Below are 13,571 nucleotides of genomic sequence, written 5' to 3' on the forward strand. Positions count from 1 at the left end.
TGCTCGCGATGGTTTTGGTTCTCCCCCATACGCTTGCAATGGTTTTGGTTCTCCCCCATATGCTTGTGATGGTTTTGGTTCTCCCCCATATGCTCGCGATGGTTTTGGTTCTCCCCCATACGCTTGCAATGGTTTTGGTTCTCCCCCATATGCTTGTGATGGTTTTGGTTCTCCCCCATATGCTCGCGATGGTTTTGGTTCTCCCCCATACGCTTGCAATGGTTTTGGTTCTCCCCCATATGCTTGTGATGGTTTTGGTTCTCCCCCATACGCTTGTGTTGGTTTTGATTTTCCCTCATCCGCTTGCAATGGTTCTGATTCATCTGTAACAGCAGCAGACAGAAACACTAAAATCAATTCAGTTGATTTTCATCTTTTAAGTTTCTTATTTTCTGATTATAAACATCAGCTCATATTCTCATAAATAAATTTCTGTTTACTAACTCAATCTTTCAGATTCTCTATCAGTATATAAATATAAACACAACTATAACATCTAGATGATGAATTTTAGGAATCTCCTAACAGAGAAAACAACTAATGGATAAATTACTTTAATAAAATATCAGCTGTTCAATATTGATAGTAATTTACTAAATATTCAGTCAGTGTTTAACTGTTTATATAAGATACCGTATCAGTGATGTAGTTGTTAACTATAAAACCAACCAAATATCTGAAATGAAGGATACACAAAGTTCTGTTTCATTCCTCCTGACCGCCAGAGGCGGTGCAAAAGCACTAGTGGATTATCGCAGCGCCAGCTAGATAGGTCGAGAAAATATACCAACAAAGTCACATGGTGACATAGGCTGAGCCCTGAGCAATAAATAGCCAACCAGCTCAGCCTTCTGCCTCTTTTGCTTTCTCGCTTGTTGTGATAGGTCGTTTTTCCTCGAATTTCGCGCCGTCAAGTGCAGCTTACCTGAGCAGCGAATTGTTTTTCGTCCTCGCAAGCTGTGACAGCGCGCTATTTGGAGTCTTTTTCTTCTTTGCATCGATCGGTGAGTCGTGGGTTTATTACATTCGGTCTCTGTCAACACTTGTGCCTCTCGGTGCCGTCCGGTGGCTAGTGTTTTCTTGTTCTACGGGCGTTTATTTATGACGGTTCCCCGTCATCGTTACATCTTTACATCTGACGGATATATGGTTTTTCGAGCCTCTCGGTGTTAGCTCCCGGTGGCTATTGTTTTTTTCCTACGGGATTTTATGTGACGGTTCCCCGTCATTTTTTATTTTTTTCAGACGGATTTGTGTGACTGCTCGTGCCTCTCGGTTCTATCCGGGGGCTAAGAGTTTCTTTCTACGGACGGTTATACCGACGTTCCCCATAATTTTTTGGTTTCGTTTTGTAACTGCTCGGGCCTCTCTGTGCTATCCGGCAGCCGGTGTTTTCAATAGTTACGGTTTCCCGTTAATCCCTTACAGCTCTCGGTATTACCCGGTGATTTTTTTTTTTTTACTTCAAGACCTCGGTTGTTTCAGGGGTCTTTTTTGTCACGTTTTTTATGTTAGCGGTTCCCTGCTAACATTTGTCACTGACTTAAAATTATTTATCCCTCATTTTCTTTTTTGGGAAAGTTATGGCACATAGCGCTATTGCCACGGGCATTCCCTTAACATGTAAGCTGTGCCCTAACCCACTCCTGCCTGACGACGGCCACGATGTATGTCCGTCATGTTTGGGATTGCAGCATTTAAAGGAGGCTATCACGAACCCGTGTCTGCACTGTAGTCTCCTGCCCATGTCAGAGAGACGGCTTCGGCTGGCCGAACTGGACCCTAAATGCGCAGTCAGACTTGGGGAAAAGGAGTCGCAGTCAGCCAAACGGAAAGGGAAACGCAGTGCATCGGCGGCTGCCGGTGCCCCTCCAGCTAAGAAGAAGGCTAATGTTACAGATAGCGAGCAGCCAGAGGATGCCTCTCTTTCTAAAACGGTTGCTGTACTTTCGTCTGAGATGTCGGAAATAAAGCGCCTTCTCCAGACGCTACAGCCTGTGATACCTGCATCACCTACTACCATTTCACAGGAGGATGAGGAGGATTCCAATTCCATTAATCCTATGGTTCTTGAACATCTGGGCTCATCTTCACATCACTCAGATTTCGATGTGCTCTCCACAAGTGCATCTGATGCACTGTTTCAGGATATGGCAGTGGTAGATGCTACTGCACAATCTCCCATCTTGGAGAATGCAGCCTTTTCAGTAGCTGGGGGTTCTAGTGGGGAATCAGCTCATTCAGGACAGACTATGTCCTCCACAGATAACACTGTGGCCGTGCTTCAGATGGCAGTCGCACGCCTAGGGCTGGATGAATCGCCAACCCAGCCAGCACAGTCCAGCGTCTTTTTCAGACAGACTGCAGCCGGATCCAGCTTCGCTATGCCACCTTGCAAGGACTTCATTGCAGAGTTTTCCAACTCCCTTACGAGTTCTAATGCTTCGAAAAGGCGACCAAGGACAGCCCGTACTTTGGCATCTATGGTTGGGGCAGATACTATTGGAGTTGGCCATGCTCCGGAGATCGAACAGGCGGTCGCTGCCCTAGTGGTGTCACCCGATGAGGCCCTTCGAGGTAATGTGCGTTGCCCCAGTGCCCAGTGTGGCCGCACGGACTCGTTTCTTAAGAAGGCATACGAGTCTACTGCATATATAACCCGGGCAGAGAACACCATTTGTCAATTACTCCTTGCCACTACTAACACTCTCGAGTCGTCTAAACCTGACCCCTCGGTCTCGCAGTTCCTTCAAACTGCCCTTTTGGCTATGGGCCATGTTACCCGTGAGCTGGGTACCCTGACGGCCACACTCCTGGCAGCTCGTCGACAGGTATGGCTCGCCCAAGCAAGACTGCCTGAAGACTGCAAGAAGACATTACGTGACCTTCCAATTGTTCCTGGTCACCTGTTCGGACCTACTGTTCCAGAGCTTCTGGAAAAGAGGTTAAAACTGTCCGAGGCCACTCGACAATTGACGCAGCGTAATCCCGTTTTTAAAGTGCCAGGCCCTCAGGCTCGTCATCGTTTTCCGACCCAGGATCAGAGGTTCCGCCAGCGTTCTAACCCGCAACCTCAGGGGGCACAGAGGCCCCGTGCTGCTGAGGACACTCGAGGTTTTCGTCCACAGCAACGGCAGTTTTCAGGGGGTCCACATCAGCGCCCCCCCACAGCCGTTAAAGGGCGCACCCACAAAGCTTGAAACCATCGGGCCGGTGGTCGACCGTTTTCTCGGACACACAGCTGTCGTACTGGAGGGAGACGACTGTAGATCCCTGGGTTCAGACCACGTTAAGCAAAGGGTATGCTCTGCAGTTTCGACGCCGGCCCCCACGTTTTTCCAGGATCGTTCAGACGGTCATAAAGGATCCGGCACGTTCAGTGGCCCTCTCTCTGGAAATTTGTTCTCTTCTGGAGAAAGGAGCCATAGAAAGAGTTCATCCCTGTGTTCAAAGGGACGGTTTTTATTCAACCTACTTGCTCGTAGCAAAAAAGGATGGTGGTTTTCGTCCGGTTCTGGACTTGAGACATCTAAACAAGTTCCTGAAACGTCTGCCCTTTCGAATGTTGCGGGCAGCCGACATTCTTCGGTCTGTCAGGAGGGGGGATTGGTTCACAAGCATCGACTTGAAATATGCTTATTTTCACGTGCCGATTGCTCCTCAGCACAGGAAATTTCTCCGATTCAGTTTCAAAAACCAAGCCTACCAGTTCAGGGTCCTTCCTTTTGGCCTGTCTCTGGCCCCCCGAGTGTTTACGAGATGCATGTCTGCAGCCCTACATCCCAAGTGGTTCCAGGGGAATGCGAATCCTGCCTTACTTGGACGACTGGCTGCTGTGTGCAGGCACAAGCTGGCAGGCTGTGCAAGACACCAGCCTACTTCTGATGCATGTTCAAAGGCTAGGCCTTGTCGTCAACGAGGCGAAGAGTCATCTAAGTCCAGTGCAGAAAATCACTTACATTGGAATGACGTTGGATTCCTGCGCAATGTCGGCCACCCTTTCACAGGCCAGGGTGGACAATATTCTACAGCTGCTTGCTCGTTTCCGGCTGGGAGCGAGCTTAAGATACAAGACTGTTTTACAGCTCATGGGGATGCTGACTGCTGCTACTCCGGTTATCCCACTCGGCTTGCTCCACCTCAGACCTCTCCAACGGTGGAACAACAGTCTTCGTTTGAGCCCTGCCAGACATCTTCATCGTCTGATTGTTGTCTCACGCAGTTGTATGCTGGCATTGACACAGTGGAATCGTCTGGATTTTCTGATGTCATGTGTTCCTCTAGGAGTCATTCCTTCCCGTCGAGAGGTGGTCACAACCGATGCTTCTCTGCTCGGTTGGGGAGCATCGTGGAACCACAGGGGTGTATGCGGACGCTGGTCCCCAGCCCGGTCCAAGGATCATATAAATCTTCTGGAACTACGGGCAGTTTTTCTGGCTCTGCAGCATTTCTTACCAGTTCTGGCAGGCCGACATGTCCTCATCCGGTCAGACAACACCTCAACAGTGTTTCACTTGAACCATCAGGGTGGGACGAGGTCCCTCGAGTCCCTGAATCTTACCCGCAGGATACTCACCTGGGCGCTCCCTCGAATAGCTTCATTAAGGGCGGTTCATCTTCCAGGGTTGCAAAATCAGGTAGCGGATGCTCTCTCCAGGGACGTTCTACATCCGGGGGAATGGAGGCTCCACCCGGATGTGGTGCGGATGATATGGCAGCGTTTCGGGGAGGCAGAGGTGGATCTTTTTGCAACAGAGGCGAACACTCATTGTCGCTGGTGGTTCGCGAGAGTAGAGACATCCAGCCCATTGGGACAGGATGCTCTATCCCAGGAGTGGCCAAGCCGGCTGCTTTATGCCTTTCCTCCGCTTCCGCTTCTTTGGGAAACACTACACAGGATAGCGCTGGGAAATCACACTGTGTTGCTTGTGGCACCCCGTTGGCCAGCCAGGCCTTGGTTCCCTTTGCTTCTCTCCATGCTGGTGGGCAGACCATGGCAGCTTCCACTTCGGAGGGATCTGTTGTCTCAAATGGACGGAGCTGTTTGGCACCCCAATCCAGACCGTCTTCAACTTTGGGTTTGGCCTCTGGGTCGGACTGTCTTTTAGCTAATCTGGAACCTGCTGTCGTCCAGACTATTACTAATGCTAGAGCAGCATCTACACGTCAGCTTTATGCCGCACGTTGGAAGCTCTTCTCCTCATGGTGTGAGGAGCGAGGTTTTGATCCAGTATGTTGTGATGTTCCAAACGTTCTTAGTTTTTTACAACACGTTCTGGATTCAGGCAAAGCAGCCTCCACGTTGAAGGTGTATGTTGCGGCCATCTCTGCGCATCATGGACCAGTTGATGGTTGTTCACTTGGTTCCCACACCCTTGTGTGTAGTTTTCTGAAAGGGGCTAGGCGGCTGAGGCCTGCTCGTAGTCCCCGTTTTCCTGGATGGGACTTACAGCTTGTTCTGGATTTTATCTGTCTGCCACCGTTTGAACCCCTGCAGACGGCTGATCTGAGATGGCTATCTTTGAAGACTGCTTTTTTGTTGGCAATGGCCTCTGCTAAGCGTGTGGGTGAGTTACAGGCTTTGTCCATTAGTGACTTATGCATGCGTTGGTTGCCAGAGGATTCCGGTGTTGTTCTCTGGCCGAATCCTTCTTTTCTACCCAAAGTCCTGCTCCCACAGTTCATTAACCAGTCTATCACTTTGGCGTCTTTTCTGCCCACGCCGCAGTCGGAGGGGTCGTCTGGTCATCTTTTATGTCCCGTGCGGGCCCTTAAACGTTATGTGTCCGCTACTGTTCACCTTAGACAAACGGATCAGCTCTTTGTTTGTTATGGCGGCGTGCGGAAAGGGGCCGCCATATCGAAACAACGATTGTCAAATTGGATTGTGGAGGTTATTACTATGGCGTACAAGCATGCTCAAAGAACTTTGCCAGGCAGTGTCGCTTGTCATTCCACTAGGGCGGTGTCTACGTCTTGGGCTGCCTTCAGGGGAGTATCTATGGCGGATATCTGCACAGCTGCTACCTGGACTTCTCCATGTACCTTTGCCCGTTTCTACAAGATCAACGTTGTTGCCCCTCATGCTGTCTGTTCTGCGGTCCTCCGAGGACAACCTTGATTTCAGGTGGGTGGCATTCCTCATGACTATGTTGGTAGGAGTCATCCACTAGTGCTTTTGCACCGCCTCTGGCGGTCAGGAGGAATGAAACAGAACGCTAGTTACGTATGTAACTGTGGTTCTGTGAATTCCGGATGACCGCCAGAGTTCTGTGTCATGCGGAATGCGCGAGAAAGGCGTTCATGAGGCAGAAGGCTGAGCTGGTTGGCTATTTATTGCTCAGGGCTCAGCCTATGTCACCATGTGACTTTGTTGGTATATTTTCTCGACCTATCTAGCTGGCGCTGCGATAATCCACTAGTGCTTTTGCACCGCCTCTGGCGGTCATCCGGAATTCACAGAACCACAGTTACATACGTAACTAGCGTTCACATGTGTTGTCAGAGTTTCTGTTCACGAGCGTGAAGCCTGCCTTTCACAGGAATGAAACACTTGCTTAGCGTCAGTGCACACACACCAGCGGGCACACTGGCACGGAGCAGAGCGAGACCTTCAGCCTATGTGCCTGGGCTCAGCCTCCACCCCATTTTAGACCCTGAGTATCATTAACTTACAGGAACATGTTTGCGCAGATTAAATATGGCCAGGGGTTTCTTTCATAAGAATTGAATTCAGGGTCTGCATCACTGGTGCCTGTCTTGTCCATCTCCATGGTTCATGTAGCACGTTCCCACGCCCATCAATCAATCAGTATTCGTCACGCGCCTTTATCACCTTGCATTATTTTTTTTCACCAAGGGTATGATTTTAAATTGTAGCGAAATACAATACTTTAAACAAAACAGTAAAAGTAAAATTACAGATTTTAAAAACTACTTAAAGGGGCCACGGCATGAAAATTTAACTTTTAACGTTAATATGAGTTCCCCCAGCCGGCTTATATTCTCCAATTGGTTTAAAATGGTGATAGGTGTAAACAGAGCCCTGGGTATTCTCAGAGATGTATAGTAACGAAGTAGAACTACTTTACTACTGTACTTAAGTACTAAAAGACAGTATCTGTACTCTACTGAAGTATTATTTTTTTCTCCTACTTCCACTTTTACTTCAGTACATATTTTCGATGAGTTTAATACTTTTACTCCAATACATTTTTTATGTGCTGCATAGTTACTCGTTACACTCAAATGTTACTAATCATTCCAAACCCACATTATCACTGCCGGATCGGTGATACACATTAGAAACACACACAGATCGTGGTCTAAACCAATCGGAGAAAGTAAAGGGCGGACCGCTCCCTCCCTCTCACTCACAAATATGAGCTGGGGTTGTGGAGCGAAGAGAGAACCAAAGTGCGCAAGAGAGACCGAGAGAGAGAGAGAGAATGGGCGAGAAAGGGCGAGTGTGCGCGAAAGAAGGAAACCTAAATACATTGAAACACCTTTTACCTTTACCTATTACCATTATATCGACTAATATTTCATTAATTCTGAATTCTCTATCTCCATATCAGTTAAATTAATCTGAATTATCTGAAGATTCATGTCCTTGTACTCCTGCTACAGCCAAAGGAATTGTGAGTGTCCTTTAGCTTAAACATTTGAAATAATATAAACAATATTATATTCAAACTTTTGACTGTTTTCTTTAATAACTACATTACACAATACTTGTACTTTTACTTTCAGTACTTGAGTAGTATATTTAAAAAAAAAAAAACTAACAAACCCTTTGCCTTCCTCCACTGCACTTCTTCCACTGACCTCTTGCCCCAAGAAAAACTTCAAAGAGCTGATGCATTGTTTCAAAATAAAAGTGCTTTGGTTAGGGTAACCCAAATGACATAAATTTGGTGGACAAATATTTATTTGATATTATTCATAGTAATAGTGTATTTTTACCATTTCAGTGGTAAAGGTAAAAGGTAAATGTAAATTAGATTTGTTTTATAAAAACATGGTTTTAAATAATAAGTACACAGTTTAACTTCCATGTATGATCAAAGGGACAGGGCAATTTTCCGGACCAGACATTTAAAAAAAGTTTAAAAAAGGAAAAAAAAGAAAATTACATACATAAACTCTCTCATCATGTTAAGGACCGTCTATATTTATTAAATATATATCATTATGGGATTATTGGGTCAAATTAAATGATTAAGGGGTCTGCAAAAGCAAGGGACAAGCATTTCCACCTTTTTTGTAGAATGACCCATATAGTTTGTACAGGGCTACCAACTTTTGAGTTCAGCTAGGAGTGAGATTTACCAGGGGACAGGGTGCATAAAGTGCTGGCATCTTGGGGTCGTTACTCAGTTTTTATCAATATTATTATTTACTAATTGATAATTAATTTGTTAATTGTTACCCCCCCTTTTGAGTGTGGGGGGAGTTGATGTGCACATTCAAATTAATATAACTCTGGCATTTTTTGCTCTAATCTTGGTCTTGTTTTAAAGAAGACAATTTAAGGTTTTTACTGAAGTGTCTGGAGGTGAAAATGTTAAAGGGACACTTCACCCATTTGCATTAATCTTTGTATAGTTAGAACCCAAGTCATGTTTTTAAATGGTCATGCATCATTTCCTCAGTTGCCGCTGAGAGAGGAGAAATACAGATTTCAGTGTTGCACTTCCTTCTTTCAATGATGTAAAAATCATAATTTTGCATCATTGAAAGAAGGAAGTGCAATGTCTTTGTTGAGGGACTGAGACTACAAACACCCCTTTTCTCTGTCAAATAGACACCAAATTCTATATGTATGTTACATTTCACTACAAATATGACACACTTTCAATTAGGGTTGTCACTTTTGAGAAAAATCAAATTCAAACGGATTTCGAATATCATGCAATGTATCCGAATATATTCGAATATCTAGCAACCCCCCCCCCCCCCGTGCGCTTAAAAAAACCACCGTAATGGAGATTCACAAAATTATTAACAGTGACAGTCATAAACAGGGTTGTCTGGATTACTCTTTTACTTAATGTTTGAAACAGCAGGTTATCAACTTATGAATAACAAACTTATATATATATATAGAAAAAACGATTCAGAACAGTTACAAACAATAACGTGACAACTTAAATAGCAGCAGGAGTATATGCAGACCCAAACGGAATTCGCGCCCGCAGATTTCGGCAGAAAACTCCGCGGAATTCGACGGATTTAATGCCCGTCATTGACAAGCACACATATCCCGCGCTTGAGCGTGTTTGTGAGAAGAAATCTCATTGACAACAAGCACACATACAGCCTATAACCCGCGCGTTTGTGAGCCGTCATTGACAAGTGCATTATCTCTGCGCGTGCTGTTTGCTTGACCGTTTTTAATGATAGAGAGCACAAACCCTTCGATACTTGAGATGAAATTAAAATTTTAGATGAGTTAAGCAGATCTCACTTGACTCTGTCGTCTATGTGACGCTCGGCAGTCAACACATCATCATTTCAAATCCGTTTACAAGACGAATGCTGTTGTTTTTTAATATAAAGTTTACATTGCATTGTAAAAATGATGAAATTATCTTCATACATGCTAATTTCATAATGCGAACGTATTAACACGTATTTTTATTCTGCTATAATATTTAACACTATAAACAATATGCCATTTTATATACAAACTATAATTCTATCTTGACATGCACATTAGGTTCATTTTGGTCCCATTTGATTTCCTCTCGTTCGCACAGTTGCTGTCGTCGGTCTCACTCTCAGCCTACTTCCTATTAAGAGGTGTTACTGTAAAAAATGCGCCACACATGGCATTTTAAAACCGGATGGTTTATTTATAGTTCGAATACGGATATTTTACGTCATGTTCGAATGAATATTCGAATATCGAATAAAAAGTGACAGCCCTACTTTCAATAAAGATTAATGTTTCTAAATGCTCCTTTCAACTGAAAAATTGTTATAGCAGCTTAAATGTATTTAAGTAAATAAAAAGAATGCCATAACATATTAATTTTATAAATAAAATGATAGAAATTTAAAAATTTAAATATTTCACAAAATAAATAATGTAAACCCACTAATGAAGCCATAAGTATCAAGTAGTTTTAAGTTAATTTAAGACGTGCATCGGCTTAGCACCTGTGCTCGTAAGCCATAATGCGTCTGTGAAACAAACACATCGTGCAACAAACTTGCACTATGTCAGTCTTTTCCCAAAATGGTGATGATAAATGAAAACTACACTCTTAAGAGTTATTATATATAGTTTTTCATGATTAGATAATAAATTTGAGAATTCAGCTTCAGTTTACCTTTGAATCCACCTTTATCATCACCATCAGATGTACTCAAGATATTGTTTGCAGGATTGATTTCAGTTTCTCCAGATCTCCCCTCTATCTTCTCATCTCTCTGTATGTCAGTAACCTTAGTCTTCAGATCGACAGATTTTCCCTTATCCACTTCAAATGTTTTTATTTTATCTGTACCAGCAGCAGACAGAAACACAGAAAGACAGAAATGAAATCAATTCAGGTGATTTTCATCTATTAAAGAGTAACTAAACCCTAAACCAACTTTTTTTAGTTAATGATCTGTAAGAATGATGCTTTATTAGTGCTGTTCATTGATTTTGGTAAGTTTTTTGACATTTGGATATAAAGTGTTTCAATACTACAATATATGGTGTTAAAACGTCTGAGTGCTGCCCTCTTCAGGTTGAACGGTGGCTACTGCAGTTGAATTTTCCTATTGGATGTTGGGTCCAAGAAATAACTCGTGACGTAAGCAGGTTCAAGCTCACCACGCCCTTGTTATGATCTCACCACACACTTAGTTCGTCACCTTTATCTCCGTTGGGATCTGCCCACTTTCTTGCATTTTTCAAATATTGCAGTGGGTGGAGTCAGGCTCTGACCAGGGGTTTAGTTACTCTTTAAGTGCCTAATTTACTGATTATAAACATCAGCTCATATTCTCATGAATGAATTTCTGTTTATTAACTCGTTTCAGATTCTCTATCAGTATATAAATATAAACACAACTATAACATCTAGATGATGAATTTTATGAATCTCCTAACAGTGAAAATTCATCTAATGGGTAAATTACTTTATTAAAATACCAGTTGGTCAATATTAATGGTAGTAATTCACTATAATATTCAGTCAGTGTTTAACTGTTATAAGATATCAGTGATGTAGTTGTCAATAATAAAACCAACAATTGAAAAACCAGCATAACCTGTCTTAGATTATAGGCCTGTTGCACTCACTTCTGTTGTCATGAAAATCTTTGAACACCTAGTCTGTAGGTAGCTGTCACACATCACGCTAGACCCTCACAAATTTGCCTACAGGGCAAATAGGGGAGTGGATGATGCCGTCTCACTTTGCACACATTTCATTTTACAACATCTTGATACTAAGTCCACCTATGCCTGTGTACTGTTCATTGATTTTAGCTCAGCTTTCAACACCATCCTGCCTGTCAAACGGTACAATTCTCTCCTGCCATGGTGGCTAATCCCTCACTCTGTCAGTGGTTACCCAACTTCCTGTCTTGTAGGACACAATATGTTAAAATCCAGAACAATGCGTCATCACCCAGGGTTCTGAACACTGGTGCCCCACAAGGGTGTCTTGTCACCTCTGTTATTTTTTTACACCAACAATTGTACATGAAATTCTGCATTTGTCAAACTGCAAAGTTTGCAGACGACACCAATGTTATAAGCCTCATACGCGACTGTGAGGAATCTTCCTATCGGAGTAAAGTTCCTATCAGAGTGAGGTTGAACAGCTGGTGCAGTGGTGTGTAGACAATAATCTAATCCTCAATACAACCTAATAAAAAGAAGCAGTGAGAGAAAGAACAGTAGTATCACATGTAAGACACCATGCTTTAGGAACAGTACCTTTCTACAAGCTATTCGCCACCTGAACATGCACTAAGCACTTTATGGTTTTACTTCATAACCTGGGGCCGGATTCACAAAACATTCTTAAGAAGAAAAATCTTCTTAACTGCCATTTTTATCTTAAATTCAAGCTTAACAAAAAAGTTAAGAATATTTTGTATTCTCAAAAAAGCTTCTTAAGAAAGTTCTTATTTTTTTCCTATGTTCTTAAGAAAAAACTTAAGAAGAATTCAAATTCTCGAAAAATAAACTGTCTTAAATAACATCTTAAAGTTAGGATAACCTTACAGTAGTCTTAAATCTCAAAATGTAAGATGTTAATGTGATTGTTTTAAATGTGACATGTTGTATTTTGTAGTCTGAAATGAAAATTTAATCAGTTTACTTCACATAGATTAGTTTAAAGAGGAATTCCACACTCATATAATGAAGTTTAATGGCTTAATCAGTAATATGTCATAAAACACAAATATGTATTAGTGTTTTAATAATATTAGCAAACATTTAACTTCCTCCGTAATAGCCTACATTCATTGTGAAATTACTTAACCACTCAGTCCCTCTAAGCTGGAGGCGATCCGGTAATCGCTCCGTCATGTGAGACGCTTCACCCTCCACGTCCGTCTTTTGACGCATGAGCGTGTGTCGCGGGAGACGAAGCCGTGGGCACGGAGAGTTAAGCACGCACACACAGCCAGAGTGCTCGACCCGCATGACAGACCGATTGGGACATTATGGAATTATATTTACGCACCGCACCGCCTTACTAGCTGGCCTCTGTTACAACAGCGAATAACATCATGTAGTAATGCATCACTAGTTTGTATCGCGTTAATAATCGCTAGGTAGTCAAAAGATTAATGGATAAGTGTATTGTTACCTCATTAGTAGGGTATCTTAATTCATTTAAAAGCTTGTCATTTTATTCTTAAGACACAAATTTAAGATATTCTTAAGAACAAAATTGAGAACTTCTTAAGAAATTTTCAAGAATTGCACTTAGGAACATTCTTACGCACTTCTTATAATTTTTCTTAAGAACTTTCTTATTTTTTGTCTTAAGAATGTTTTCGTGAATCCGGCCCCTGGTCTACCTAACTTGCACTTATTTCACAACTGAACTTACTGCTGCATTGTCTATAACCATGCACTTTTCTAGGCATGTTTAATGTTGTTATTTCCTGTTATTTATTTCTTTTTTGTGCCTTTTTGTCTTTTTGTTTTGTTATATTGTGTTCTCATGGTTCTGTGAAACATGTGAGCATTCCAAAGCACATTCCTGTCAACTGTATTATTATATTGACTTGAACAAATATCTGAAATGAAGGATGAACAGAGTTTACGTGTGTTGTCACAGTTTTTGTTCAAACAGTTTTAAATTTGAATTATAAAAGTTGTTTTATCTGCAGTTAAAATCAGGTGTAATCAGAAGATAATTCAGAGTTAAACACAGTTTGAAAATCTCCACTGTAAGTTAACAGTCATAAATCCCTCTTACATCTACAGTATACTGTACAAATGTTAATTTAATCATTTTAACACTAAATTATTTGAGTTTCTCACCTTTGACAGACACTTTCTTGTATGATGTTTTTCCTCCTGGTTCTGATTCTCCCCCATCCGCTTG

General features: G+C 42.5%; 1 long non-coding RNA gene across 1 annotated transcript; it reads right to left on the reverse strand.

Annotated features, from left to right (window-relative positions):
- Window positions 1–214: 214 nt before the first annotated feature.
- On the reverse strand, window positions 215–13,559 carry LOC141281631 (uncharacterized). Its single transcript, XR_012336001.1, has 3 exons — window positions 13,508–13,559; window positions 10,338–10,508; window positions 215–323 (listed from the first exon to the last, which is right to left on the reverse strand). It is a non-coding gene; the product is annotated as an uncharacterized lncRNA (long non-coding RNA).
- Window positions 13,560–13,571: the final 12 nt, after the last annotated feature.

This window comes from Paramisgurnus dabryanus, chromosome 24, assembly GCF_030506205.2.
Source record: "Paramisgurnus dabryanus chromosome 24, PD_genome_1.1, whole genome shotgun sequence".
In the NCBI taxonomy this organism is placed as follows: Eukaryota; Metazoa; Chordata; class Actinopteri; order Cypriniformes; family Cobitidae; genus Paramisgurnus; species Paramisgurnus dabryanus.